The 26,744-nt window shown below is 38.6% G+C and overlaps 1 long non-coding RNA gene across 1 annotated transcript; it reads right to left on the bottom strand.

Annotated features, from left to right (window-relative positions):
- Nucleotides 1-5,280: 5,280 nt before the first annotated feature.
- LOC116723808 (uncharacterized) lies at nt 5,281-25,190 on the bottom strand. Its single transcript, XR_004340042.1, has 3 exons — nt 25,078-25,190; nt 10,170-10,173; nt 5,281-5,290 (listed from the first exon to the last, which is right to left on the bottom strand). It is a non-coding gene; the product is annotated as an uncharacterized LOC116723808 (long non-coding RNA).
- Nucleotides 25,191-26,744: the final 1,554 nt, after the last annotated feature.

The raw sequence follows: 26,744 nt of genomic DNA, 5'->3' as shown, positions 1-26,744 counted from the left end.
AAGAAAAAAAAAGAAATGACTTGATTTGAACAAATTTACTGAGTAGGACAGATGTGCAGCTGCAGGGACTCACTTCCATTACACACACACACCCGCGTACCCCCACACCCTTTCCACACACACCACTCAGGGTCCACAAATTGATTCTTTTGGGTGTCGTTACCTTTCTTAGGCTTGATGGTACAGGAACACCCAGAATATCAGTTAGACGCCTGCTGCATCTGGCTGGGCACCACTAAAAGGAACTAAACAAAAACAGAAGTCCACAATCCACAAAACTACAGAACTGTGTAAATCTCTGTGAATTACAGAAAAACTACAATAAACCCAAACTCTTGCACTCGGATTACTCAATGCACTCAATTCTTTTCAGATTTTTTAATCACTGAAGTTCTATGTTGTTATATTGGTCCACCCCCAAAATGGAAATGGTTCAAATATTTGTTAAAAAGCCATTAAAACCCATCCATAATCAATATAACTTGGATGCTGAAGAGTGCAGGTTACTGTACATCTGACAAGAGATGTCCTGCATGTGTCCATTGCCTCTGAGTTGGATGATTTCTCCACAATCCATCACTCAGAGTGACAAGCAGAAAGCTTTCATGTTGTTATAAACAATCAAAACGGACTTACATTTGCCGAGCCTCAGCCTTTATTTATCACTTGCCATTTTTTGTTGAGATGGAGGACAGGAAGTAGGGAGGCTAATGACTGATAAAGGGGTTCATGGAAAAACCTAAATTTACAGAAACCAACTAGAGATAAGGAGACATGACCTTTGAATATTTACACTTGAATATCTTTAAAATGACAAAGCACATTTTAAAGGCACAAATATAGAAGTATGCAGGTAGACAATAACTTATGTAAAGGTGGCATATAGGTCATAGTTTCTATTATAATAGTTTATGTGTGTTTACATTGTTTGGTGTTTTCTGTGTTCTTTACTAATTGTGTTTTTAGGGTTAGAGCATAAAAAACTCAAATTTTAATTATAAATAAATAAATAAAATTAAAATTAAAAAGTAAACGTTTTGGTAAAACAATGTTATTCATCACCAGTCACTGTTTGGCAACTATGTGAGTAATTCTCCAGTAGGGGTCAGTATCGCTCCATCAATGACAAAGAGATCCAGGGAGAAATGGAGTTCTTCAGGAAGTATCGCGTTATCAGACAGCTGAAGAGATTACCTTTTCTAAGATGGATGTACAGTATATGAGTGTAATGACTGTACCACTCAACTGAGTTATTTTGTGTTGCAGAGCTTTAATTGAATGTTGCGGTATCAACTACCTAATCTCTTTTGATTGTTTGCTCCATAACATAAACACTAAAGAAACAACACAGGAATAACTCAAAACATAACAATCTGCTCCTTAGTTGCATCTTTTCGGGGGTACTACTGCCTCTAGTGGCATGTTGGTGGTAACACAACTAACATAAATACATTACTAAATCAGAATAGCACAAAGACTAAGGGAAGCTAATTAAATGACCGAAACAAAACCTGAAAATGGGTCCAGTTTCATTCGATGGCCAACTTGTTGGAACTGTGGCGAATTTTAAATATTTTGGATCATTTCTGGATAGTCAGCTCAACTTCGCTGAAAACACTAATTATATTTTTCAGAAATGTTCCCAGAAACCCTATTTTTTAAGAAGACTTAGTGATCTTGGGGTTAGCCAATTAGAACTTGTGTACAAGACAATTGTTGGAGAGTGTTTTAACTTTTCGTCTCCTCTGCTAAACACTGTGAAGAGCCATCCAATAGATTTATGTAGGCAGCGTCTCTGACTGCTCTGTGGCCACAGACGGACCGAGACCCTCCGGTGTGGGATCTGCTCCCTCTATACCTCTTCTTCCCCCAAGTTACTGACCAACAAGTCTGCATCAACATTTGTTCTATCAAGCTGGTATCAGAGACATAGGTTGCTAGAGCAGCTAACCACTGGTGCCATGTGGTGTTAAGCTTGGACATGGTCAGCACTGTGTACTCCAGTCTTGGCTCCATGTCTTTGTTGGTAAAACAGAGAAAGTTTGACCCAATCATGGCCCAACGTTTCTTTTTTTTTGTTGACATTTTGCCATTAGATTAGCTTGATCTCTTAATGATAAAAATCAGACCAGTCTGAGAAATGCAGACTGGTGTTTTCAGACGTCACTCGTGTTCCTTTTTTAACATTTTCTGAGGATTTTTCTAAAAGTCCTATTCCAAATGAGCGTTATTTTGTTTTGGAACGATGTGACGTGGGAGCAGCATTGTCCTAAAGCAGTGTGCAGTCAATGATATGATTGACTCAATGATGCTTGCATGCAGCGCTGGCTGATAGTGTTTGAATACTTTGTGCTCATCTTTGTCTTTACTCTGTGTGCAGCTCAAGTGTCCTTTTGTAATTTGTCTGCTGCTGTCTGAGTCGTCTGGCATCTTTAAAAGCTCAGGCTGACAAGTAAATAGCTGAAAATTGCCGCCGAAGAGATTTGTTTTGGCTTTTTGTTTTGACTTGTGAAGAAATTACATTCCTTTTAGAAAATGGCAGGAAGATGGCTTTGGGAGGAGTCGATGTTTAGAGTCAGGACATTTCACTGTCTTCATTGTGATGCCAATCGCTGCCCCCCCCCCCTCAGGACATGAACGTAGAGATCTGATGATCATCATCATCATCATCATGTTTGAGAACAGTATTAACACCTGACAAAGATTAAAACTTCATCCTCTCACCAGAAGAAAAGCAACTGTTGATGTAGAAAAGCAGTAATTTTAATATCTCTGTGATCTTAATTCAGTTGTTTCCGCATTTTATTTAATTTAATTTAACATTTAATTTTGAATACAGTAACCGCTTACAAGAGCAAGAGATGTTAATTTTATTAACAGTTAAATATAGCAAATATATAAGTGCTTTGCTAGATCTGACAGATATTTTTTGGTACAAATATTGCAATGATTCCTGTCAGGATTGTTTGTGTCTTTTACCTGACCTCTGTTTCAATATTCTAGCAGCCCACCAGCTGTTTACAATCTGTGTTATACATGACTAAACCAAGAATTTCCACTCTGTACATAAGTAAATGATTCATGAGGGATTTTATGCTCATCTTTTCATTTTTAGCTATTTTCACATCGTTGTACATGTGAATGTGAGTGTAAGCATCCCGTGTCTTTGAGGAAATATTCTTACTCCTTAAACTTTTTCAGCTTGTCTTGTCGCATTAAAAACACAAACTTTAATGTATTTTGCTGAGGTTGAGTGATGGGATAACAAACCGTCCTGAGTGGCTCTGCCTGTCATGGCTGAGTCTGGTTATTCAGAACTCGTTTTGCCACATCACTCCAGAACTTTCTTAAGAATACATTAAATCATAGGAATGGTTTGCTGACCGTTTTTTACATGTCATAGTTGTTGAAAGAATGTAGAAGTACTAGCCTATCTTGTGCAGTATTTTGATTTGCTGTTTGGTTGTTTTTCATTCTAGCTAGTGCAGCATTTCCCTACAAATAATCTGACTGGATTAAAAAGAATTGCCTGTGATTGGCTGCTGGTCTGGTTCATTTATATATAACTAAAGTGACCAGTGATTACACAGCAGGCTGAGTAAGAGTCATCAGTGTTGAGTACTATCACTTAAAGCTTCATACGTTCCTCCTGTATTCTAGACCAACAATTACATCTTCATACACTCGTCCTTAACGATGTGTTCATGCTTCAGTGTGTTTGGTTCTACACAATGATTCTTATGTACACATATAAGATTTAAATATAAATCAAGCTCAGAGGCTGAACAATGGTCCATAGTTACAGATGACCATTTTACCTGAAGGAGAAACTTCAGGCTTTTTGAAATACCTCACTTTTTTTCCCTGAATAGCATTACTTTTCTTTTTTTAAGTAAACTTTTCAACCTATAAGTATGTCTATCAAATGACATACAGGCAATTCTTAGCAACTCGCTTGATCCATAACAGCTTTGATCATTTCTCTGTCTGCAGAGAAATGATCTGCAGACAGATCAGGTCTGAACGCTGCGGCTGTTCAGACCTCACCTGCCAAAATAAAGAAATACAAACACTTTGCATGCAAAGTATTCCATCCTCTCAACAGCATTTTGTATTTTGTCAGGATGGGATCTCACCGTGAGGGGGAAACTGGAGGCAGCTCCCTCCTTTCATCTTTCTGCAACCCACCAAATCAAATTAATAGCCGACAGATCTGCAGTTAGCATAACGGTAACCTTTCAACAGCAAATCAATGAAACGCAATCACAGTTTGACTTCACAGCTCCCCACTCTGTTATACTGATGTATTCACACAATGATCACATGAAGACAACAAAATGAATGTCATGAAAGGAGTAGAGAATATTATGAACAATAAAACTCATATTGTCATTTGCTGTTTAAACATACAAAAGTATTCTCTTTTTACAGCATCTTGTTAAAGGAGGAGGTGGAGTGGTGGGAGGGGGACTTGGAAGTAGACATGGCCCAGTTCATGAAAGCCTAACTTTAGGCAACACTCACCATGCAAAGACGGATCCCGTCCCACCTTGAGAGACAGACTGAGCAGAAATCAAAGGAGAAAAAAAAAACAAAGAAGCTGACAACCTGGTGAATCTTAACAGGATTTGAGTCAGCAGCCTTTTGCAAATTCCTCAATGTTGAAGTTCCAAGGACGTGAAGAGGAAGGATGCTTGTTAACCTGCAGCAAGCAGCTGCTGTGTGGGGGGAGGGGGAGACAGAACATTTAGCAGTAGGGAGGAAACTGGGCTGTCTGCCTCTCCAGGCTCTTTTTACAGAAGTTCAAAGAAAAACTCTGTTCTTCATTAACTTCAAGAACAGCAGGAAACAAGAGCAGGTCAAAAGAGACAGGCTTCTCTGACCAGGCATTAAATGATGGCAGCTAACAGGTAAATGAACAACACTATATACTTGCATTTGACAGTCACTGAGCTAAAATAGGAAGTGAATGTTTTGTGCTTAAACATGTTTTCAGTTAAAGTTGCTCTTCTTCCATAGAAATACGTCTGAAACTAGAAAGGATGGATTGACTGTAAGCCTGTTTAAAACTGGACCAGAAGCTTTTCATCGTCCTTCCTACCTGACATCTTAATTTGAATATTTTTTTTAAAATAATTTTTGGGATTCATGTTGTCACACAATGCTGGTTTTACAGAAAGGTGAATGAAAAATAAAAAAAACCTGTATTTTCTCCCCCATTTAATTATTGTTAATCAAATAGTTGAAGATTAACAAGAATTAAGAAAGCCAAAAAATCAACAGCAATATTCTGTAAAATCACAACATAAGAGGTGAATGATGCCATCACTTTTGACCCTGTCAGTCATGAAGAAATGTAACAGATGGAAAGAGCAGTGAATCACTGTTGTTCTGATTCAGTGATTCAGGCTGCTGCAGGAAGAAATTCGGATTAAAGTGAAATTCAAAATGCTTTTGGTCTCCTTCTGCCGACTTCCTGCATTTAAACGTATGAAATCCCCGAAGGAATGGCTTAACAAAATAACAAATACAACAGAAGAAAAAAGAGGAATTCACAATGGTTGATCAGAATGCAACACAATGCTAACGCTTGTGTACTGGATGTCACAAGAACACGTTTTACCAGGTGAACTGCTACAAGGCTGATAAAATGTTTTAAAGAGGAAATTACTGCATTTGCCAGGAAGTTCTCCATATTTATGATCCCATTTTCTACTGTGGATTGTACAGTAATTCCCTACTTTCCAAATGCTGAGATTACTCCACACTTCAGCTAGCCTGTATCAGTGTAGTTCCATCTGCCTGTTTGTGAATACATTTTGTGTATATCATACAAAAACTGGATGAACCTGTTTCCTAGCAACCGCTTTAATAGCTGTGAAACTACCACTGCCTGTTTAGCGTGCAATTCTTTTAAAGACGTCTCTTTAAAGTGCTTGAAGAAACATGAAAACAGATCTGCGCTCCGTCAGTCTAACACGCATCCCTCGGAGGTGAGAAAGAGAGGCTGCTCAGCAAACATTTACTTTGTGTGTTTTCTGTGAGCTGTGCTCAAATCCAGCAGAGTGGATAAATGGAGGGGAGGAGAGTTGGGAGGAAAATGGGCCAGTTTAAACCAAAACCTGAGAGCCTAACATTTAACCAGCACAGTTTCCGTTGAACACACTGATCAGATAATAGATTTTTATCTCTTGCATTTATCACAGCAATTTGACTGTGTAAGAAAGAAAAACTTCTGAAAGACGCAATCAGAGAACAAAGTGAAACAGGCTCTTAATGATGATTTTTAATTTTCCACAATGTGAGCATTTCCCTTTCGTCTTGTGGACTCTTTCTTTCAGCTAAGTGGTGGGGGAGGATATTCCAAGTAACAATATAAGGTCATCCCAAGGTCATTCTAACATCCAGGATCCTGGAATTTCATTTTGAAGTCAGGACTTTCAAAATAACAAACTTTCTGTTCAATCATTTTAAATCATTTATGTCAACAAAATAGCAGCAAGTTCAAAGTGAAGCAACTTTCCATGAGAAAAAAGATCTTCATGCATGTAGTTTTCGCCTTTTTTTAAGTTCCAGTCAAAAATGTTTTAAAAAAGCACAACTATATTGGTTGTTTTTGTTTGTTAATAAATTTTTATTGCTTTCTGCGAGTCTTGTCACAATTTATAATTTGTCATCCCATATAATTTGTTGTTCAACTTGTTTTATAAAATGTTTTATTTCCTTTATGTTTTGATTAAATTAAAATAATCCGGTTGTATATAAATCTCCCATTTGTTTGCTTACAGTGGCCTCTTGTGGCTGGTGATGGTAGATTTATTAACCTGTCCACAGCCAGGATAGGCTCAGGAGCTGCATGTGATAACCGCCACCAAACATTGTTGGTGGCACAGTCTCTGTTTCTGTAACAGAGACTGAATAAACCAGATGACGTTTGTTTTGACTTCCACATAATGGCCTTGACGACGATCATGGTAACAAGGCAGATGATTGATCTTAAAGTGGTTCTACAGATCCACAATCCAAAGTGAGTGATGTAAAAAGTTGTGACCATGACAAGCTTAGATCTCTTTTCTAATCCACCCATATCATCCAAGAGTTCAAATACTTTGACAACAATCACCATCTGCATGCGCACACAGACATGCGCATGAGGTTCTGCTTGTGTGCATGTTTTTGGTGGATAACCACTAGTGTCAGGGTTTGTGAAATGCAGACAAAATGCAAACAAATCTGCTTGTTTCTTTTTTACATAAACATGGAATTCTGTTGATATTTTTTTTAGGCTTAATCCACGGTTTTAATAGGTATGTACTGTATGTTTAAATGTCTTGATGACATATCTTGCCAGGATCATGGCAGAACTTTGATTGTTTCATTAATTTTATTTGTCAATTCTTCATTCATGGAACCCAATTTAAAACAATCCTTTGTAGAAAAGGATTTGGAGCCAAAATAAAAATGTATCTAGCACAAGAAAATAAAAGAATAGATCAACAAGACTACAAAAGATGCCATCAATAGCAAAAGATGAGATATAGTAGTGTCATCTTAAATATGGTATAAAAATACATGTTTCAACAGGTTTTTCTTACAATATTTAATTAACAATGTAATTATTGAATTTTACGCCTTTTGGCCCTTCATATTTAAGCTTAGAAAACCCCTCTCCCAGAAGAATGTACCCCAAACCTGTTGAGTAACAGTAACTTTATTGTTCTGAAAGCAAGATTTGGCTTAATACTAAAAGTTAATGACTTTTGATTGCTCTCTATGGGAGGTGTACAGGCGGTTTACAGATAGTGTTTACAGTAAGGTTACACTGCTCTACAATCTATGCACACACCAATAAGAAACATGCCTACCAATTAACCATACACTCTCACTGTATCTGTTGGGATTTGTAATTGTCTTCACTTTCCTGCTGCTTTGTGTTTGACTGAAATAGTAGCTATTTTTGGAATTCCAGACTCAACCAGCTGAACAAAAAGCCATTCTTCTGCTAATGAGGCTTGTATTTTGAAAGGGGATTTCAACTGTTTGCTGAGCGAGTTCATGATACATTGAAGCATTAGTTTGTTTATTTTGGATTTATGATAATAATATGTATCTTTAGAAGACAGGAAACATTGGAACCCTAACTTCTGACAGCTCAGTGACAGCTGAGCGGCTGCTTTCAGCAGGTCATGTGTAACAGAGAGAAAAGTGTGTATGTATGTATATGTGAATTTTACTCAAAATAATAATAATAATAATAATAATAATAATAATAATAATAATGTTTTTATAATGAGATTTTTAATCGATGCATTTGTTTAGAGCCACCTAGTTGTGTGATGAGTAACTGCATGCAACGGGTCCTTCAGGCGCTCTCACGGCTTCCCAAACCAGAATTCTGAGGAATGCTGGTGGAGGTAGGTCCGAGTGAAGCAACTCTTCACTACTTTTTTTTTACTTAGGGTCATATTTTTCTAGTTCAACAATTATGAAATACTGTAAGATCATTTAACATCTACGAATATAATTTGTAAAGTTTTCTCGTGGTTGGGCTGGAAAAATATGACCCTATGAGTGGGAGCTGCACCAGTTGGTGTTCGTGGCTGACCACTCAGTCACGACACTAACTGTGTCTTTCATTTTTCAGCTGTGGGGCCACTTGCGTGCAGTCAAAGTCACATTGTGAAGAGTGTTTCATACTATATTGTACTAGGTGGGTTCAAAGTATAAATTTATGAATATATATAAAAAATGTGTTTTGTGAATGTTCTGTTAACTGCTATGGCAGTTGTCTGTTATTTTACTGTTTTGTATTGTTGAATGTTATTTTTGAATGATTCATGGAATAAGACTGTTTTGTTTTGTTTTTGAGGAATTGTTAATTGTTTATTGTTTAAACTATACGATCACACTTAAAAAAAAAAAAGAAAAAAGAATTCTGAGGAATGCTGGTGGAGCTGTGGGGCCACTTGCATGCAGTCAAAGTCACATTGTGAAGAGTGTTTCATTCTGTATTGTACTAGGTGACAAACAACCAAGCAAGGAAGGCTACACTGGTGCCGTGAAAAACAAGAGGAGTTACACATGCTGTATCCTGCTACATTAAAAACCCTGCTCAGGATCACAATTCAATCCAATCATGCAGATTGATTCCAAATCAACTGCATGCATTCCAAATTGATTGTGGTTATCAACTAATGGAGTCAAGCTTAATTTAATATTCAAATTGGTTAAAAGGTTTTCGAAGAAACCCATGAGATTTCATCTGGTTACTGTCTTGCAACATTCGCTCCTCCTGGATGTGAGCTCTACAGTCTGGAGAATCGCAGACATCATGTTGCTGACTTTGCAGCAGTTCTTAATGCTGAGCTGACATGATGGTATAGGGATTAAGAGTTTAGCGCAGGCATCAATTGAGACCAGTGAAGATTATGTTAGAATATTAGACTATAATGGTTAAATGGGTTAAAGGAAGATAAAAAAAAATTATCAAAATCTTACAAAAATTACAGAGAGCCAGAGCTGAACAATAACAAAGGAATCCTGGAGCAAGGAGGTAACAGAGAGATAACTGGGAGGAACCAGTGAGGAGTGAAAGGAGAAGAATACTGGGAGAGTGAACGCTGGAACAAAGGACCTGGGCTGATTAGCTAACAAGTTGCAGGTGTGAAGGGAGAGAGCAGAAGGCAGACTGTAGAGAGAGAGAGAAAAGTGACACAGGGGGCGAGGGAGAGAGCACTGGGACCTGTGAAATTAATTTAATATTAAAGAATAACTAGACACTCTCTTAAAATAGATGTGTTAAAAAATAACACAAAAAATGTGTCATCATCTTTAATGCACATTTTGTGCTCATTTTAACACACAATGTGTTAAAATGTACAGAACATTGTAACACACTGGCTGTGTTGAATATTTCAACACATTTTTGTGTTAATGTGTGTTTTTCAGGCAGAATTTACTCCCTGCTGACATCAGATTGTGTAATTTCTCTCAGTGATAGTTTCCAGCATTTTTTTTCTAAAATGGTTTTCAAAATTTTTTGTTTAGTATTTATAACAATTTTTACTTCATCTAAAAATGCAATTATTATTACTGTATTGTGGCAGGACTTAATGACTTTTATAAATGATGCAGTACAAAAATATTTTTGTACTACATTGTATATTTACTCATCTTCAAAACTAATATGCATTATACATTTAGATTTTTTACATAATTTTGTTTGCTAACCAAACAGACAATAATTTAACATTTACAATAAATATCATTTAGAAATGGCTATGAACTACGAAAGTTTAGCTGACAACCTCACACTGGTTTATAAGCAAGTGGCAACATCAAGGCACCATAACTGGGTGGGACTCAGCCACCAAATGAAGTCTTCTGATTGGAGGAAGGTTTTGCCCTGCAGTATGGATCAAGTTGACCATCTCAAGCTAAACCCGGTAATATTTAATTGTGATTTTATGACCTCTAAGACCAACCGTTAGCGGACGTTGTAACATGTTAGCTTCAAGCTAACGTTGATGTGCAGTGATACTGTGGAGCCATGCGGTGCTGCAAAAAGTTACAAAAAGGAACCGCAACACTTGTACTTTTGTACTGTTTTTATTTCGTCCTAATATCAGTATATTCAAGAAATATTCAAAAGTATGACAGAAATTTAGTTTGCTCAGTTTTGTCAAATAAAAATTGCCCTCAGTTATAGAAGACTGAGAAATTTGACTGCTTTTATGTAATTCTTATTTAATCCCCTTTTGCTGAATCCTCCAAGTGATTGTTTAAAACTCTGAAATGCAGATGTAATGGGAAATCAAATCTTCAAACGTAGTTCCGTTTTTAAAAATTTCATTTGCTGACTTCAAGCTTCTTTTTGATACTTTGCAATTTGTTTCTTTACAAATCTTTAAGCTGAGACAGTAAAATGTGATCTTATTTTATGAATCACTAAGATGGAATGCTGTTCTTTTTTCCCCAGTTATCTTCATAATGCAGATAGGCTGGATGAATATTAATGGTTTCTGGACATGTCAAATCTGGCAGGTCTGCTCCTTTTCCCCCTGTAACATTATGACTGACACAACGATGATCTATTTCTAGTTTTCTAAAAAAAAAATTTGCTTTCCTGGACTCAGTTTGGAAGGCTAACAGATGAATAGCCAGACATGGGAAGCCGACATCATACCAAAACTCAAAGACATGGACGAAGGTATTTATGTGGAACCAGGGATTTGTGATCTGTGTAAATAAAATCTTAAAAATATATAACTAAATTCAGGTCCTAATGGTAAAACATGAGAAAAGTTTACAAAGATACTTTTGTTGGAAGAAGAAAATTTTTTTTTTCCTACAATATATGAACCACATATTGTAGCTGTCGCAAAACTTATTGTTATAACATGTATTTAATTTAATAAAAGTATGCATTTTTATATTCTCATATGAAAATGTCAATTTTTATGTGACCTAATCTATGTAAACACATTTTATACGTGTGTGTCAAAATGACACATTTTAACACCTTTGTGTTGATTTGACACATTAGTTGTGTTAAAACGACACATGTTGTCCCTGAACTGATTCGGCACGTGTTAAAATTTAACACATCATGTGTTGTTTTTAATCTGTTTTAAGAGTGCATAAGGAACATACGTAGTTAAACTAGAGTAACAGAGAATAACCAGACACAAGAAACTGTTAAATATAATAAACTAGAAACAATAAGAAAGGACTGAACTAAAGTAAAACAGAAACAAGAAAAAAAGATCATCTTTGATCATGGGGACTTGCTGGAGGTTGAACCCCAGTGTCTCATCTGACAGGTGGAGACAAACAGCACATAGCTACATAAGAGACGCACAACCAACTCTTTAATTAGGTCACATGTGACCTCTGCTATATATTAACAGTTGAAATGATGCAGTAATATTCCTGACAGGATCCTGTTGGCTTTAAAATAAAGTCCACTGTGTCTTAAGAGAGATGTGTGGACTGAAATTCAATAGAGATAAACTGACTGTGGTGAAAAACAGTAACGCTCAAAAACATATTAATACAGAAATGATCCAATCAGGGTGTGAACACCGTCTTCTGATGGAAGTTTGCACAGCACTTACTCTCCAGCATCTACAGGCTCGCCCCGAAAGAGACACACCTCTTCAGACACTTTCCTTTTTAAAGAAAGTAGTAGAAAGTAGGACCAACTCAGGGTTTGCTCAGACAATCCTGCTACCATGCAGGGTTGGTTCATGGAGTAAGTTTAAGTAGTAAGCTGACTCAGGATAACTACTGTATGTCTTTCTGAAACCAAAAACCCAGAATATGCTCAGGATTTTCACTTATCCTGCTTTCTGAAACGAGGCCCTGATGTTTTGGAGTTTGCCGGAGACTTTATCCTAGCATACACTAGAAGTGGTTCATGTTCATCAGTCAATTTAAAAATGAAATAAATCTGGCTAGTGATGTTCCTGACTTTTTCACACTCTTACATATTAGCAACAAAATATTGTGGTGTTTTTTAAGCAGTCTGAAATATGAGCAACATGAGTTAGAATCTAAAGTGACCTCGGCTGTCTCTGTAAAGGTCTAAACGTCTCCTCTTGTGGTTAATGTGATCCCCAACATTGATCTGGACTCTGCAGTACAGAAGGACCTTCTGTGTGTCACATATCAGGAGCTTTGTTAGCCCTGCCTGAAATAGCTTAGCAGCTGACGAGATGCCAAGAAATAAGCATCTGGATTGCATGACCTCTGCCAGCTGACTGTATAAGCAAACTGAGTCAACGCTGAAACCGAATATACATTTGCTCTGGGATTCATATAGACACCCACTGACCACACGGGGAGAGTCACACAGTCACAAAATACTGAAGAAACCCGAGTACCTGCTGCTTCAGGCTGACTTTTTTTTTTTAAGAATCATGTCTTATTTAAAACTTATAAAAGACTGATGTGCAATAGTTTGATATGAAAATTTTAATTATGGGACTTCTGTATTGTCATGCATGTCGGTGTATCATAAACGTGTGCTACATTGGTCCAAACTTGAAAAAATGACAAAAACTCTTGTCAATCTGTTGAAGGATGTATGTCATTCTTCATGTGAACCCATTTGGTATAAAGTGTGTTTTTTGTGATAAAGGGTGTAGAATTCATAGCATTTAACTGCATTAGGGAAGAGTATGTGTCACTGTGTTGTTTTAGTTATTTCATATATAAGCATAAACCATCTCTGTGAGGATAAAAATCTAATTATTAACTAAATTATTCAGAAAGTAGGTTCGGCTTGTTGTAGTTGGAGCCTCTCTAGTCATTCTGCATAGTGAGGTGAGCAGATCTTCATCAGCGCAGACTGAGGGTCCACACAGATTAAGGTTTAGTCCATACATAGCTGGATATGTGTGAAAACCTAATGCATTATTATGTACTATGGTCTTTCATCCACACAAAACTCCAGTTAATATCACTAAAAATTATTTACAAAACCTTCGACCAAAGTGGAGATTTGAAAGAACTCCATGTTTGTGATGGAGTGTGTATATGAGAAAATAAAGATTTGGGGTCCTGAGCATTACAAATGATGCTCCAATATATCCACATGGTGCTTTCACATGATTCTCAATCGACATTGTCTTGTGTCTTATCAACTGTATATTCTAATACGTTATTTAAACGTTGGCCAACCTACATATCTGTCCACAAACACAAACCTTCAGGCGTCATCTTAATTCTTAACGCTTGTTTTGAAGCAATCTGTTTGGTGGACATTTGCTTTGCACTATACTGCCACCTATGGGTTTGGCAGTTTTAAAACAACGCTCAGGGACAGATTTTTGTGGGTTTGTATGGATGAAAACCTTTCTGAATCCCGTATGTACGATATTATTTATTAAAATAATGCGACAGTGATATTATTTTGTATATAGACGCGGGTAGGCATAAGGCATTGGGTCATTTCTGTGTCATTGGAGATGTAACCGAAAAGTTCTGTAGCAGTGGAACAAATGTGTGACATATATACTATATATGAGATCTAGATTGTGACACTTCTGAGATATAAGACTAAGATCAATCATTAGCTCATCTAAAGTCTGTAAAATCTGTGAATAATGACTTCCACACATGTTGGAGGTAAAAAATAAAATGATTACAATGTGAAACTGTAAAACAATGACGTGTTTTTAAACTCAGCCCTGAATAACATAGCCTTCTTTTTTCAGATCTGGAATCAAAGCAGGTTATTCTCTGACTGGGACATTGATTTGATCCGCATCCTCTTTACATTATTAATAGCCCCAGTAAACACTGACTCAAAGTCACTGAATGACTTTGAGAACCAAAGTTCTGCTTCCAGGTGGGTAAAAAAGGGCATCAGGGGATACAACACGCATGATGGTGAGATGTCACAGAAATGAGGAGAGATAGAGTCGTATTAAACATTGCTGGATGTTAGAATAATTATCTAAGTTCATTTACTTGTGAGTTTATTTGAAAGGTTATGTTTTCATATTATTATTTTGTGTGTAGTTTACGTGACTCCTTTTCTTCTGTGAAACACTATTAACCATTTTTAGGATGTTTGCCTGGAGGCTAGAGACTTTGCACATTCCTGTGTTATCAGCTCCATGTGTAACTGATTAGTTGTGGTCAGCCATGCCCTTTTAAGGGCATGTCCACAGAAGGTTCCAGAGCACCCTGTAGAAAAAGGTCATTGGTCAAATTCTTTGTGTGACTATGTGAGAAGGCCCAACCTCCTTCCTTGTATTTTCTAATAAAGCCAAATGCAGAGAAAGATCTGGCAGAGTTGATCCCAGACAGTGTTTTACAGCGATTCTTCGCGTCTGTTTTCAAGTCTCTCCTTTCTGCAGAAAAGACAATTATGTCTGGTTTGAATCTTTGCTAGTTAGGTATTAAAATAAACCTATCACTGGAAAATGAGTAAAAACAGCTGAAATCTACGGAAAGTTATCAGGAGAGCAGAGACTCAAACGTCATCTCTGGAAAACAGTTTTTTAAATTTTTTTAGTTTTTCAAAACATTTTTCAGATTGAACAGTTTTTACAATGTCAGCCTGTCTGGAAGATGTGCATGTAAAACATCTGTTTCCTGCTCTGCACTCAACAGGAAGTTAGAGATTGCTGAATGTCAGGTTTAACACCTATTAAAGACAGATTTAAACAAACACAAGAAAGACAAGAAAGTTAGATTCTTTTCCTCTCGCGAGGAGAACGGATACAGATGTGTTTCCAGTCACAAATCTCCAACCGCTCTGAAAACACATTTGTCTGCTCCTCTCTTTTTATTGCTTTCAGAGTCCCTATCACAGAGAACACTGCAACTCTAAGGGGTGGGGGCAAAACACTTCATCACCTAGTTGCAGTGCTAATGACAATCACTAACTAAGACACATGGTATCTTGCACTAGATTATTCTGTTCCAGACACAGGATAGAACAGAGAAAGTTGTAGGTCTTCACAGCGATGGTTTTATAGCTATCTAGCAGGTCAAGGATGAAGAGGTTTCTGCTGAGCGATAACCTGTTGGAAACGATTGTCTCTGCTCTTCCTCAGAGAGGCCTTCTGAGAAAGGAATCAAAGTAATTCAACAACACAGAAACATTCTTTATGCTAAGATGAAACAAAACAAATGAAGGCATATAAGACAAGAACATTATAAAGGTACATGAAACAACAAATATTTGACAATATATTTACAATTTACCAAACACTGAAGAACATGAATCTCAACGGGCATCAGTGACTCAGGATTTGGCCAGAAAAAAGTTGATTTGTTCAACTCAGACAGGCTTCTGCATGTTTGGAGAACAACAATATTGAGCACAACATCCTGACAGTGAGCCATGGAGAAGGAACAGTAAGGGTATGAGACTGTACACGCAGAAAGAATTAGAGACGTGACATTGAAAAAGCCTGCAGATGAGAGCTCTGCATAAAAAGATGAATTATCTTCTGAGGCCACCTGAAAGAGAAGGGCTGTGTGCATGAACTGTAAAAGAAACTACACTCTTTTTATTCTGGCCAATTAAGATACGAGTTTTTAAAAGGTCCAATGTTACTTTAAATGTAACATTGCCATCATTCCCATTTCATCCAAACAGAGAGAAACTTCCCATGGCAAATTGAAAGCTGTAACTGTTAGTAATACAACTATAATGAAATATTTAGTCACAACAAAGGGCCCAAAAAGATGTAACTGTATTAAACTTGAAAGGGATTTCACAGATATCTCCAGTAGTTGCTGGTAACAGAGACTTGCTGTTATTAATGAACTTTATCTCCTTCCAGACACAACTTTATCTCAGACACATATGTTTATTTGTCAAGGAGTCTCTGTTCGTTCCTTGTAATGAATCGGTTTGCTTAAGTTCCAGTGTCTTTCCAGATCTCAGCTTCCCTTCAGCCAGTCAGGATTGGCTAACTGTAGGGAAAACAAGTCCTTATCATCACCTTCCTAAAATAATAGCAAATTCATTTTTTGCCAAAAGATGATTTGGGGGGGGGGGTTTCTTTATGCAAAAAGTGACTTAGGCCATTATGTTAGAAAGGTGATGATATGTGAATTGTCCCTGGCTGGTGGTCTCAATCCCCCAGATCAGCTGAATGAGTCTGCAGTGACAAAATGACAACAAGACCTGCAAACTACAGGACCATCCCAGTCTGATGCAGAAGGTTCACTCCATTCTGATACATTCAAATGGACTGATGAGCTGGTCTGCATCAGTTTTCATTCAGCTGACACCAAACCCAACGTCAAACCAGACACGGTCCATAGAACTGCAAACTCATAGAGATCCAAAGTCTAACTGTATTCAACCACCATTTACCCCAGGATTAATGTACTGAAACATGATGGACTTCATGAGAAAAACAGCAAAATGTTGTTCCTCTCTTATCTAGAAAACTGTCTTATTTTCCCACGCAATGTTTATGGGTTCAAATTAAACGCTCTGAGGCATTTAAAGGGATTCCCAGAGGGGAGATGAGCTCTTTTGTGAAATAGGCCTCTGGTTTTGACAACTGTCACAGTAAATATAAGGTAAAACAAAAGCAGCCAGATTCATCGGCACAATTCACTTTCATCTTCAAAACCAAAATCTCTCTTTGGAGGAAGCATCTGTTCTTAACCTCCCACACCCACAGGGCTCCCAGGGTTTCACAGCTGAGGTAAATATGCACACCTTGATGTAAAAAATGGAAACAAGATGTCCATCAATGTGATGCTTGAGCACAGTGCAACACAAGGATTACAGAGGTAATCTGTATTCAAAGCTGCACTGGGAAAATGAGCCATTTTAAGCCTTTTGTTTTGATTCTTTGGTTTTCTGGTGATTTTAATTAGCACGACTTTTCAAAAGGAAATGCGGTTCGTGGAGCCCACTTCAGCTCAACCTTCATCCAAAACAGGAAGGATGAAAATGCAGGGCGCAGAAGCTTTTTGAAGCTGGTACATCTTTCCTCTGGTCTGCTTCTCAGCCAGACTGTTTATACCCAGTTTCTATATAAAGAATTATTTTGCACCTTCCTGCATGTCCTGCAACAAACCAGACAATGTGTATTTTAGTGGCTGTGCCCCTTAGACTATGCATATAAGCTATTTATGCTGGAGAGTGTTTGATTATATTCGATTGAGCAGCGTAACAATTTGCAGCTCCACTGTGGAAATACCTGTCAGGCTCAGATAAGCATTTAAAATGGATAAGAGAGGCAGGAAGGATGCCAGGGGAGAGAAATAATAAAGACAAATGAAAGCAAGGACAATCTCTACTTAGAGGGGACTTGATTTAGAGATCATTGAAGGTGGATGGAGGGAGATAAATGTTTTAATGGAGGTTATTATTACTGATGAGACAGAGAGAACTATTTGCCCACAGGAATGTTTGAGAACATTGTCATCTTTGTAATCTCTGTGTAGAAAGGAAAAAACTGTTGATCTACAAGACAAAGAATATTCAGGCTAAAAGTACAATTACATTAACATAAGTGCTGGTTAGAGGTTTACATTCACTCATCATTGGCAAGACAGAAGCTTGAAAGGTTTATGATCCGTTTCATTTATTCTGTATTTTCACATAAAACCGTAATATAAGACACATGAAGCTTTAAAACCAGACTTGGTTTCATCAGTTTGAATTCATTGTGGATTATCTTGAAACCAAAGCGGATGAACAGAGGCTGAAATAATGCATCTAGTCTCATATTTCTCTTATTATACTCACAGCAAAATCTGGACAAATATCACTGAGCATCTCCATCATATTCCTCTGAAGTGAGATCATGGCATACGGTAGTGTGCCGTGAAAAAGTGTTTGCCCCCTTCCTGATGTCCTATTGTTTTGCATGTTTGTTACACTTCAGTGTTCCAGAACATCAAACCAATTTAAGCAATGAAGTCATCAAAGTCAACACAAGTAAACACAAAATGCAGTTTTTAATGGTGCTTATTATTAAGAGAGAAAAACAATGCAAACTTGCTCGGCCCTGTGTGAAAAAAAGTGTTGTTTTCACTAATATAGAGAGTGTGTGACATGTATGTATGGTAAGTGTTTTTGGCTTTAAATGTTCTAATTTGCTAAAGTCAGTGGAGTTGTTAACATTCCATCACAAGTGGAATGTCAGTCATTCTACAAACTCACTGAGATATGATATGACAGCAATCTGTCACAGAACAGAACTTATAAGGAGATCACTTAATATGCACCAAATATTAATTTTATGCCATACTAACATTTAAATTAATAAGCAACCATTGGTCTTTTTTGTCTTTGTTGGTAGCACAGCTGCCTTGCAGCAAGAAGGTCCTGGGTTTGAAACCCAGCCTGGGGTCTTTCTGCATGGAGTTTGCATGTTGTGTGTGTGCGTGTGTGTGTTCTCTCTGGGTCCTCCCACAGTCCAAAAACATGACTGTTAGGTTAATTAGTTTCTAAAATTCTCCTTAGGTGTGGGCGTGCATGTGTGTGTGTGCGTGTGGTGTGCGTGTGTGTGTGTATGGTTATTTGTCCTGTCTGTCTCGGTGATGGAATGGCGACCTGTCCAGGCTGACCCCGCCTCTCGCCTGATGACCGCTGGAGATAGGCACCAGATCCTTCACAACCCTGCAAGGATAAGCGTGTTACATGATGGATGGATTTGTGTTGATTTGTGGCTGCTGTAGCTGTAGTTTTCTGACTTGACTGTACTGTTAAGTCAGAACAGTGGGCTTTTCACCCACTGTTCTGCTGAATAGGTGGTGATGTTTGTAACAGTTTAGTTTCCAACTTTACTGAATCCAAACAATAATCTGTTGTTTATCTTCTAAAGAATGGAGAATGAGCAGCGCCACCAAGGGGTGATTGACAGCATTAAGACCCTCTTCCTGGCCCTGACTGAGATCTGATCTGATTTGATCTAATCTCGGAGAAGGCAGGAAAGCTAAACTTTTTTCAGATGATGTCTCATCATGTACTGGGACAGTTTCAACAAATATATATAAAAACATTTTTTTTAATACAAGTTACATATCGCAGCTTTAATGTGTGTCCACCACTTAGTATCATAGAATTACTGTAGTTCTCTAGTTATTGTCCTTCACTTGCCAAGAAAGTCCTCTGTAAACTTTCATTTGTCCTTTTTGCCATTGTGAGTGTGTTGCAGAAGGGCGTGTCTTTTTCTTACACACAGATATACACGCCCAGCACACCCACACCCACACACACACACACACAACAAGCTGTCAAATGTCAGTGGTTACGGCAGAGCACGGCGGTGTGTGGAGGCTTCACAGAGAGAGATGATTGCTTGTGTTATCAGTGTTGAAACAGACAAATCAATCCCGCCCTGACAACCACACAATTAACCGCTTTATTAGCCTGCTTGTAGACCAGCTCATCGTGAGGGGGGAGTCAAGTACCCGCAAATAAATGTTCCAGCAAAGAGTGGTGAAGAAGGCGAGGAGGCACACAAGTGTGTATTTAGTATGGAGAGCTGGGACAGAGTGAAGATTGATTGGGCTGATTAAAACGGTGATTTGCGGAGTGGATCAGAACTCGCTGCGTCTCGCTGACCGGCCCTTCTTCAGTCACTCAGGACGCAAACTGGGCCGCTCACACACGCAGGAAGGCCTGTTTGTGAGCTTACCCTGTTTTTTCCACTCCTGCATATTTAATGAGACTTTGACTGAAGGGAATTTGTATGAAAGGACGAAAACCTGTGGAGGTTATAAGTCATTTCATTTTTCCTTGCGCTCAGCATTTTAATATGGCTGCCGCTGCTGTGCACAAACACTGTTTGCCTTTTCATATTACAAGCTGGCATTTGTAAATGCTGCTGCAGTAAACATGGAGACCATGGTACAGACGCTGCTCACAGCCTGATCCCATCCACTCACAGGCATCCAGAGCAGGATGTCATCTGCTGAAAAACCAAGGAACCTCTTAACCTAAACTCACAATTTATTAGTTAGTCATTTAACTACTTTTCAACATAAGTAGCAACATAGACTCTGTTGTCGACAACATAATTAATCACATAGAAACTACACAGTGAAGTCATACACTTAAACAGGGCGAATGTCACCCAGTGAAGTTCACAGTGAGCAGTCAGGGTGGTGGAGAAAGAGGTTTTGGTTATGATTATTAACACACGTTGATGTGGGTATTTCAGAAAGTGATGATCTACTGGGACTTTCACACACCAACGGCCTCCGGTTGCAGAAATTGATCTGAAAAAGAGAAAATATCCAGCGAGTTGCAGAGATTTGAACCAAAACAACGTGTTACTGTCAGAAAGTACCAACTGCTGAACTTACTAACAAAAATCCTTCTGACTTTCACTGCAGGCCTCCTTTGGTTTGGGGACAGAGGTTATCTGTAGAAGCTTTAAATTAGCGTTACATACAGTAAGTATGTATCTAAAAAAGACAGTCTTTGACAGCAAAGCAAGTCAGTCATAATAACTCAAAATAATTGTCGCTTCCTACTACCATTAATGCGGCTCGTACCGCTGCGTGCTCCCTCAAAATATATACAATAGATATCAAAACGTGCAGCTTGATCCTGTGAGGGGAGCTATTACTTTTGTTGGCATTTCGAGTAACTGTGGCGACATAATTAACAAAAAATTAGCCAAATTCAGCTCAAAACAAAAGTCTAACTGACACAATCGCTGTTGCGATTTGTTTTTATGTACAGATTGCTTAATACACAGTCAGTTATCAGTTATGAAATAAAACGGTTCTGAAAGTAGACTGGAAAGTAATATTATGTTGTTTAGATCGTTTTTACGTTAAAAAGATGAAAAAATGAGTCGAATCTGTTTAGCTATATTGTGTCTTTCTGTGAACATGTTGGTGTACAGATTTAAAAAATGCTAATTTATTGTCTATGATTTATGCAGTAGCACATGGGCTAAAAAATGGGGGTTATTCTGAGACTTAAGTGTGTGACATAAGCTGCACCTTTGTATTAAAGGATCTAAAACTGTTTATTACAGAAATAAGTATATTGTCTAGAATGACAAAGAAAATAACCTGGACACAATGATTATTTTGAAGAAAGATCAGATCTGGTGCTGTTTGGAAATGTATAATAAATGTTTAACCAGAACAGATTCCAGGAGGATCAGTGAAGCACAGATTTGTTTCTGCCTCATCACTCCTACCTGTTCTATACTTTATACAGTAAAATCAGCATCTGTTACATTGACACCAGTCCTGGTGTGTGTAACAAATGCTACAATCACAATCTTTAATATGTTTTCTGGAGATGTTGCCATCAGGGCCGCTGGCTAAAGCCTCCATGGGGACAAAGCGGAATTTAATTTGGGGCCCTCTATATCTGCTGTTAACGTGGATTACTGCAAATCAACAGGCAATTAGATAATTCGAACAACTGCTATAAACTCATTGCATCTCTGAATAGTGCTGTTTATGTTATATCTTATGTGCATATCATCTAGTGGTGGCCAAAGCAACAAGAAATCTAGTGTGCTCTGGACTTAAAATGGAGTACATACACACATATTCATGACATGCTTTGATTAAACTAATTTATCTTCAGTGTGATTCCAGTACCGAAAAATTAACTTTATACCAGGTGAGTCTTTCTCACTTGAGAATGTGAACCTGTACTGGGCTGACTCTGTGCCTTCAAATAATTTTAACAATACTCCTGTAGACGATTCATAACTTAGAACTTAACTTAACTCTGAAACAGGAACAGGTCTGATAAAACAGTCTGTGTGCTACACTCAAGAGAGAGATTCATTTGATGCATCAAAAAGTGATGTCATCACTGCTGATGTCATTGTTACCAGTGGAACTGAACATTCTAATGGTGCATTAACATCAAACACATTTTGAGCGTCAGGCCAGTCTGGTTTATATTCAAAGTGTATGTGGAGTGTTGGATGAGCTAGATGTGTCAAACTCTCCAAACGGTTCAAAGCGAGCCTCCACGGCCCTCGACGCGCCTCCACATAGACTTTGAATGCAAACCAGATGCGCCTGACGCTCCAAACTCATTTGGTGTGAACGCACCATTATATGTCCAGTGTCACATTAGGTCAGTGCTTCCCAATTCCAGTTGTTAAACCCCCTGCTCTGCATGTTTTAAATGTGTCTCTATGTCAGAACAGCTGATCCAAATGATTGCATGACCTCTTCTGCAGTCATCAAGTACTGCAGAAGCCTGTTAATCACCCACAGACTCAATCCAGGTGTGTGGCAGAAGGGGAACAACTAAAACATGCAGGGCAGGGGGGCCTGAGGACCGGAATGGAGAAACACAGCATTAGTTCCATCATATCAGGACCAAAGCCTGGTCCTAATATGATGGACTCATTGCTTTGGGTCAGGGGTAACATTTAGAGGTAAGATGCTAATTAAGTTTTAGTTCATGTTAGGTTTAGGAATAGACTAGTATTGGTTGGGGTTAGGGAAAATGTGTTAGTTAGGCCAAATCACAGCTACTAAAATGAAGGAAAATCAATGCAAAGTTCTAATATGGGTCAAAATAGTTTTGACAAACCTTTACAGCATTTTGTTTTCTAAATCGTTCTATAACTAAACAATGATGGAATAATGTTAGATTGTATTTCTGCCAATTGCGTAGCTGCAGTACATTAGTAGTCTAATGTGTTGAATGTGCTGAGACACATTCAACGCATTAGAAACCAATAAGAACCAAAGGTTTGCCTTTTGGTTCTGATTGGTTGTTTCTGGACAGTAGCAGAGCTAGATGCATTTTCACAGATTCTCTGTTTCATATTCTACTGTCAGACACTTTTAACAAATATTCATCCATCCATCATCTAACACACACGCAAGCAGATTCACACCTTAGGACAATTTAGAGAGATCAATTAATCAATTAATTTTTGAGAAAATTTAACTGCTGCAGCTTTTATATAGGAAAGTTTTAACAATGTTTCTTATGCTGTTTTCAACTCTGAAACTGATCTTGTGTTTTCTCCATTGATTTTGGAGTCAGTAATTTTATTTGCATTGAGGCATTGCGTTGTGTCTGTTTTTATTTCCCAAATTTGTGTAAAGCCTCGAATTTCCATAATGCCCAGTTTTAGCAAAACCTAGGTTTGGATAGTGACCTTGGTTAGTGCCACCTGGGTGTTGGTCGGCGTAAAGGCCGAGCCGGGCATAGATTGGCCTTCACACCAATGCCAACATGAAGGCCCTCCATGCAACCAGTGGAGGTTGGTCGCATGGACGTCTCTCTTTCCTCGGACCTCCTTGTTTGTGTGGAGGTTTGGCTTTGTGTGGACTCCTCTGTTTGCAACCTGGGAGTGGGTCGGCGCAAAGGCCGAGCCAGACTATGCATGGAGACCCCTGGTTGATTCAAGGTCTGTCTTTCCTCAGACCTCCCTGATTGATTGGAGGTCTGTCTTTCCTTGGACTCCTCTGGTTGTAGGGAGCCTTCTGTTTGCAGGGGGACCTCTGGTTGGGTGGAGACTCTAGGATGGTTATTTTCCAGAGCAAGTCTCAACTTCACCCTCAGGTCTGCAACCTGACCCTGCAGAGATTTCATTGTTTCTTCCTGTGCTTTGAATTTGGAAGCTTGCTCAGTGTGACTTTTGAGCTGCTCCTCATATTTAAGTCTCACTCTGTATTCTTCAACCATGACTTCTATCAGACCTTTGTTGTGGAAGGCGTATTTTTCAGCCTCCCTCTTGAAGTACTCCAGCTGTTGAAGAATGCTCTTGTCGGCTGTAACTTTGGAAGAGCAAGAAACCTTTGACACATCTTTAATCTCTGGCACGTTTCTTCCATGTTCACGTTTGACTTGCATGTGACGTTCTTTTTCTAACATTTTTTGCAGTTTTTGAATCTCCTCCTGCTGTGATTTGACTTCAGCCTGACATGCAATCCTTCGTTCTCTTTCCTCATGGAGATCAAAAATCTTCCTCTGCAATTCTTTTTTAAGATCGTCTACCTGCTTTGTGAGATCAGTGACGTGTTGGCTTGTCTCTTCCACGACTTCCACTGAGGGGGTGATCTCGAAGCCAGCAGAGGGAGTTGTTTCCTGCTCGACTTCCAATGATGTTGGACTCTCAAACTCGCCGGAAGGACCTGATTCCCCCTGGATCTCTGCTGATTCATCTTCCGGTTTAATGGGGCTGTCTATGTCACCTTCAAAAGGGAAAATGACAGCGTCGTAGTCGACTTGGATGTTGAGGTCCATCATGTCGACCCATGAAAGCTCAGCTGGAAAAGCTTCATGTTCACAAACAATCTGTTGTTGCTTCATGTCGATGTTCTGGTAAATTCTTGCTTCTCAGAAAGGCGTGTAATATCTGGAATTGATATCCCGCTTGCTTCGATTAATTTTGAATGTGCTCTGAAGAGTGATCTGTTGCGATAGAACTGAGGAACAGGTCTGAGAAAACACTGTCTGTGAGCTACATTCAAGAGAGAGATTCCTTTGTGGTATCATAGAGTGGATGTCATCACTGCTGATGTCATTGATACCGTTGGAACTGAACATTCTATCCACCTTATTCCTCTGAGACTTACTGGGGAAACAATTATGGGTCTTACTTCTGGCACCCACCGGTAGTAGCCGTATAATACTGTAATTTGTAGGGTTTTTGGCTAATCTATATTCATGATAGAAGTTACATCTCTCTTTTCGGTTATTGTACAATATTTAGTAAAACTTGTTTACGGACATGCAGTCTGCTGTCAGAGAGCTGTTCAGTACAGAGGATTGTAATTACGCGTTTAATCACAGGGAGCGACAGGAGCACAGCGTTAAGTTTTGTAACGAACTGACCGTGAATTAACAGCACTGCTGGCAGCTTGTTTCTCTGAAGAGTTGACAGTAATAAAGAAGAGAAAAGCAGGGAAGTTCTGAGCGGCAGGTTTGTGCCGACAGTATAAAACAGCAGAAGTACATAATATTAGCTTGATGTGATGTGAATTTGATTTTTCATTTGAAGTAAAAAAATAATAAAGTTCATGAAGTGGCTGCAGCAAGTGTGTTTTATCAATATGTTTGGGCAAGCAATAAGTTTCTATAAGACAAAATAAAATATCTGGGTTTATTTAGTCCATCAGAACTAGAACCTCGAGGTTCTCCGTTGCTGAGTGACGCAGCAAATCAGAAGAGAAATGACCACAGCTTCAGACCCTAATACGGATAATTTCCCCACACTGGACTAGAACCGAACCCAACCACACATTAACCTGTTATAGAGAGCAACTTGCCACTGGAAAACGTACGATGCCCTTGTGGAGCTCGGGTAACTGTTGTGCTGTTCGTAGCTGTTCTCTAATAATCAGACCAAGTTTAATTTGTGGCTGCAGCAGCAAATGTGTTTTGAAAGTGCTCCCAAATCAAAAAGGCAGAGTTTCTGTGATAAGCGGTAGTTTTCATCACCTACCGACAGATAAGGAAACAAAAAGATTTGGGCTAAAAATTCTAAACTTGAAGAGAGAACCCAAAATGCTTTATGTGTGCTTGTTTCATTGTGTGGATAAAAAGCCAATGGAAGAAAACCCGCATCCGTATCCAAGCAACTGAGTCAGTGAAGTAGCTAAATATGCTAGTGCGGGTTATTTGCAGCCATTTCTTCAAGTCACCATCCCTCCCCGCAATAGCTGTAGGTTTAGGTAAAACAATATTGCTGCATTTAAGCTGTGATAGTTGATGTTCCCACATATTTTATAGCCTAAAAGCTCTGACGAACGCCGGTTAGCGAGTTGTTAACATGTAAATAAATGGCGGTTCGGTTTACGGCGGAAGTCGCGCCCATAAATCATGCAAAGCCTCGTGGGGGCTGGGAGTAAGGTGGATAGAGGAGGGCTGAGCAGGCAGTTAAAATCTACAGTGATGGTGGAATACTGAGTTACTACAGAAGGCTGAGCTTTAGAAATTTAGAAATATAGAAATAGTACCTTGACGGAACACTTAATACAGACAAGATGGCAGAAGAGCAAAGGAAGTAAATACCATATGACTCATGAAACCTGATACCCCTTAACTGACTGTCGAAATGAGAGCATCACAGACCCTACGTGATAAAAGCCTTCAGATTTTTCACAACAGTTTGCTGTTTTGGACATTATATGATTGACTTAACCCAACCACTATTATACATGGGATTGTTGTGGCCCTTTAAAATTAAGCTTACTGAAAATTTTAAAATAAAAGCCTCAATATTCCTCTCAAATTAGTGCACTGTCTTAGGCAGTGTACTAATATTAGCCTTTACTATAAAATAAAAATCTCCCAGGTT

This window comes from Xiphophorus hellerii, chromosome 8 (assembly GCF_003331165.1).
Source record: "Xiphophorus hellerii strain 12219 chromosome 8, Xiphophorus_hellerii-4.1, whole genome shotgun sequence".
Taxonomy (NCBI): Eukaryota; Metazoa; Chordata; class Actinopteri; order Cyprinodontiformes; family Poeciliidae; genus Xiphophorus; species Xiphophorus hellerii.
Note: the sequence above shows the minus strand (reverse complement) of the source record. Positions and strands in the feature narration are given on the sequence as shown.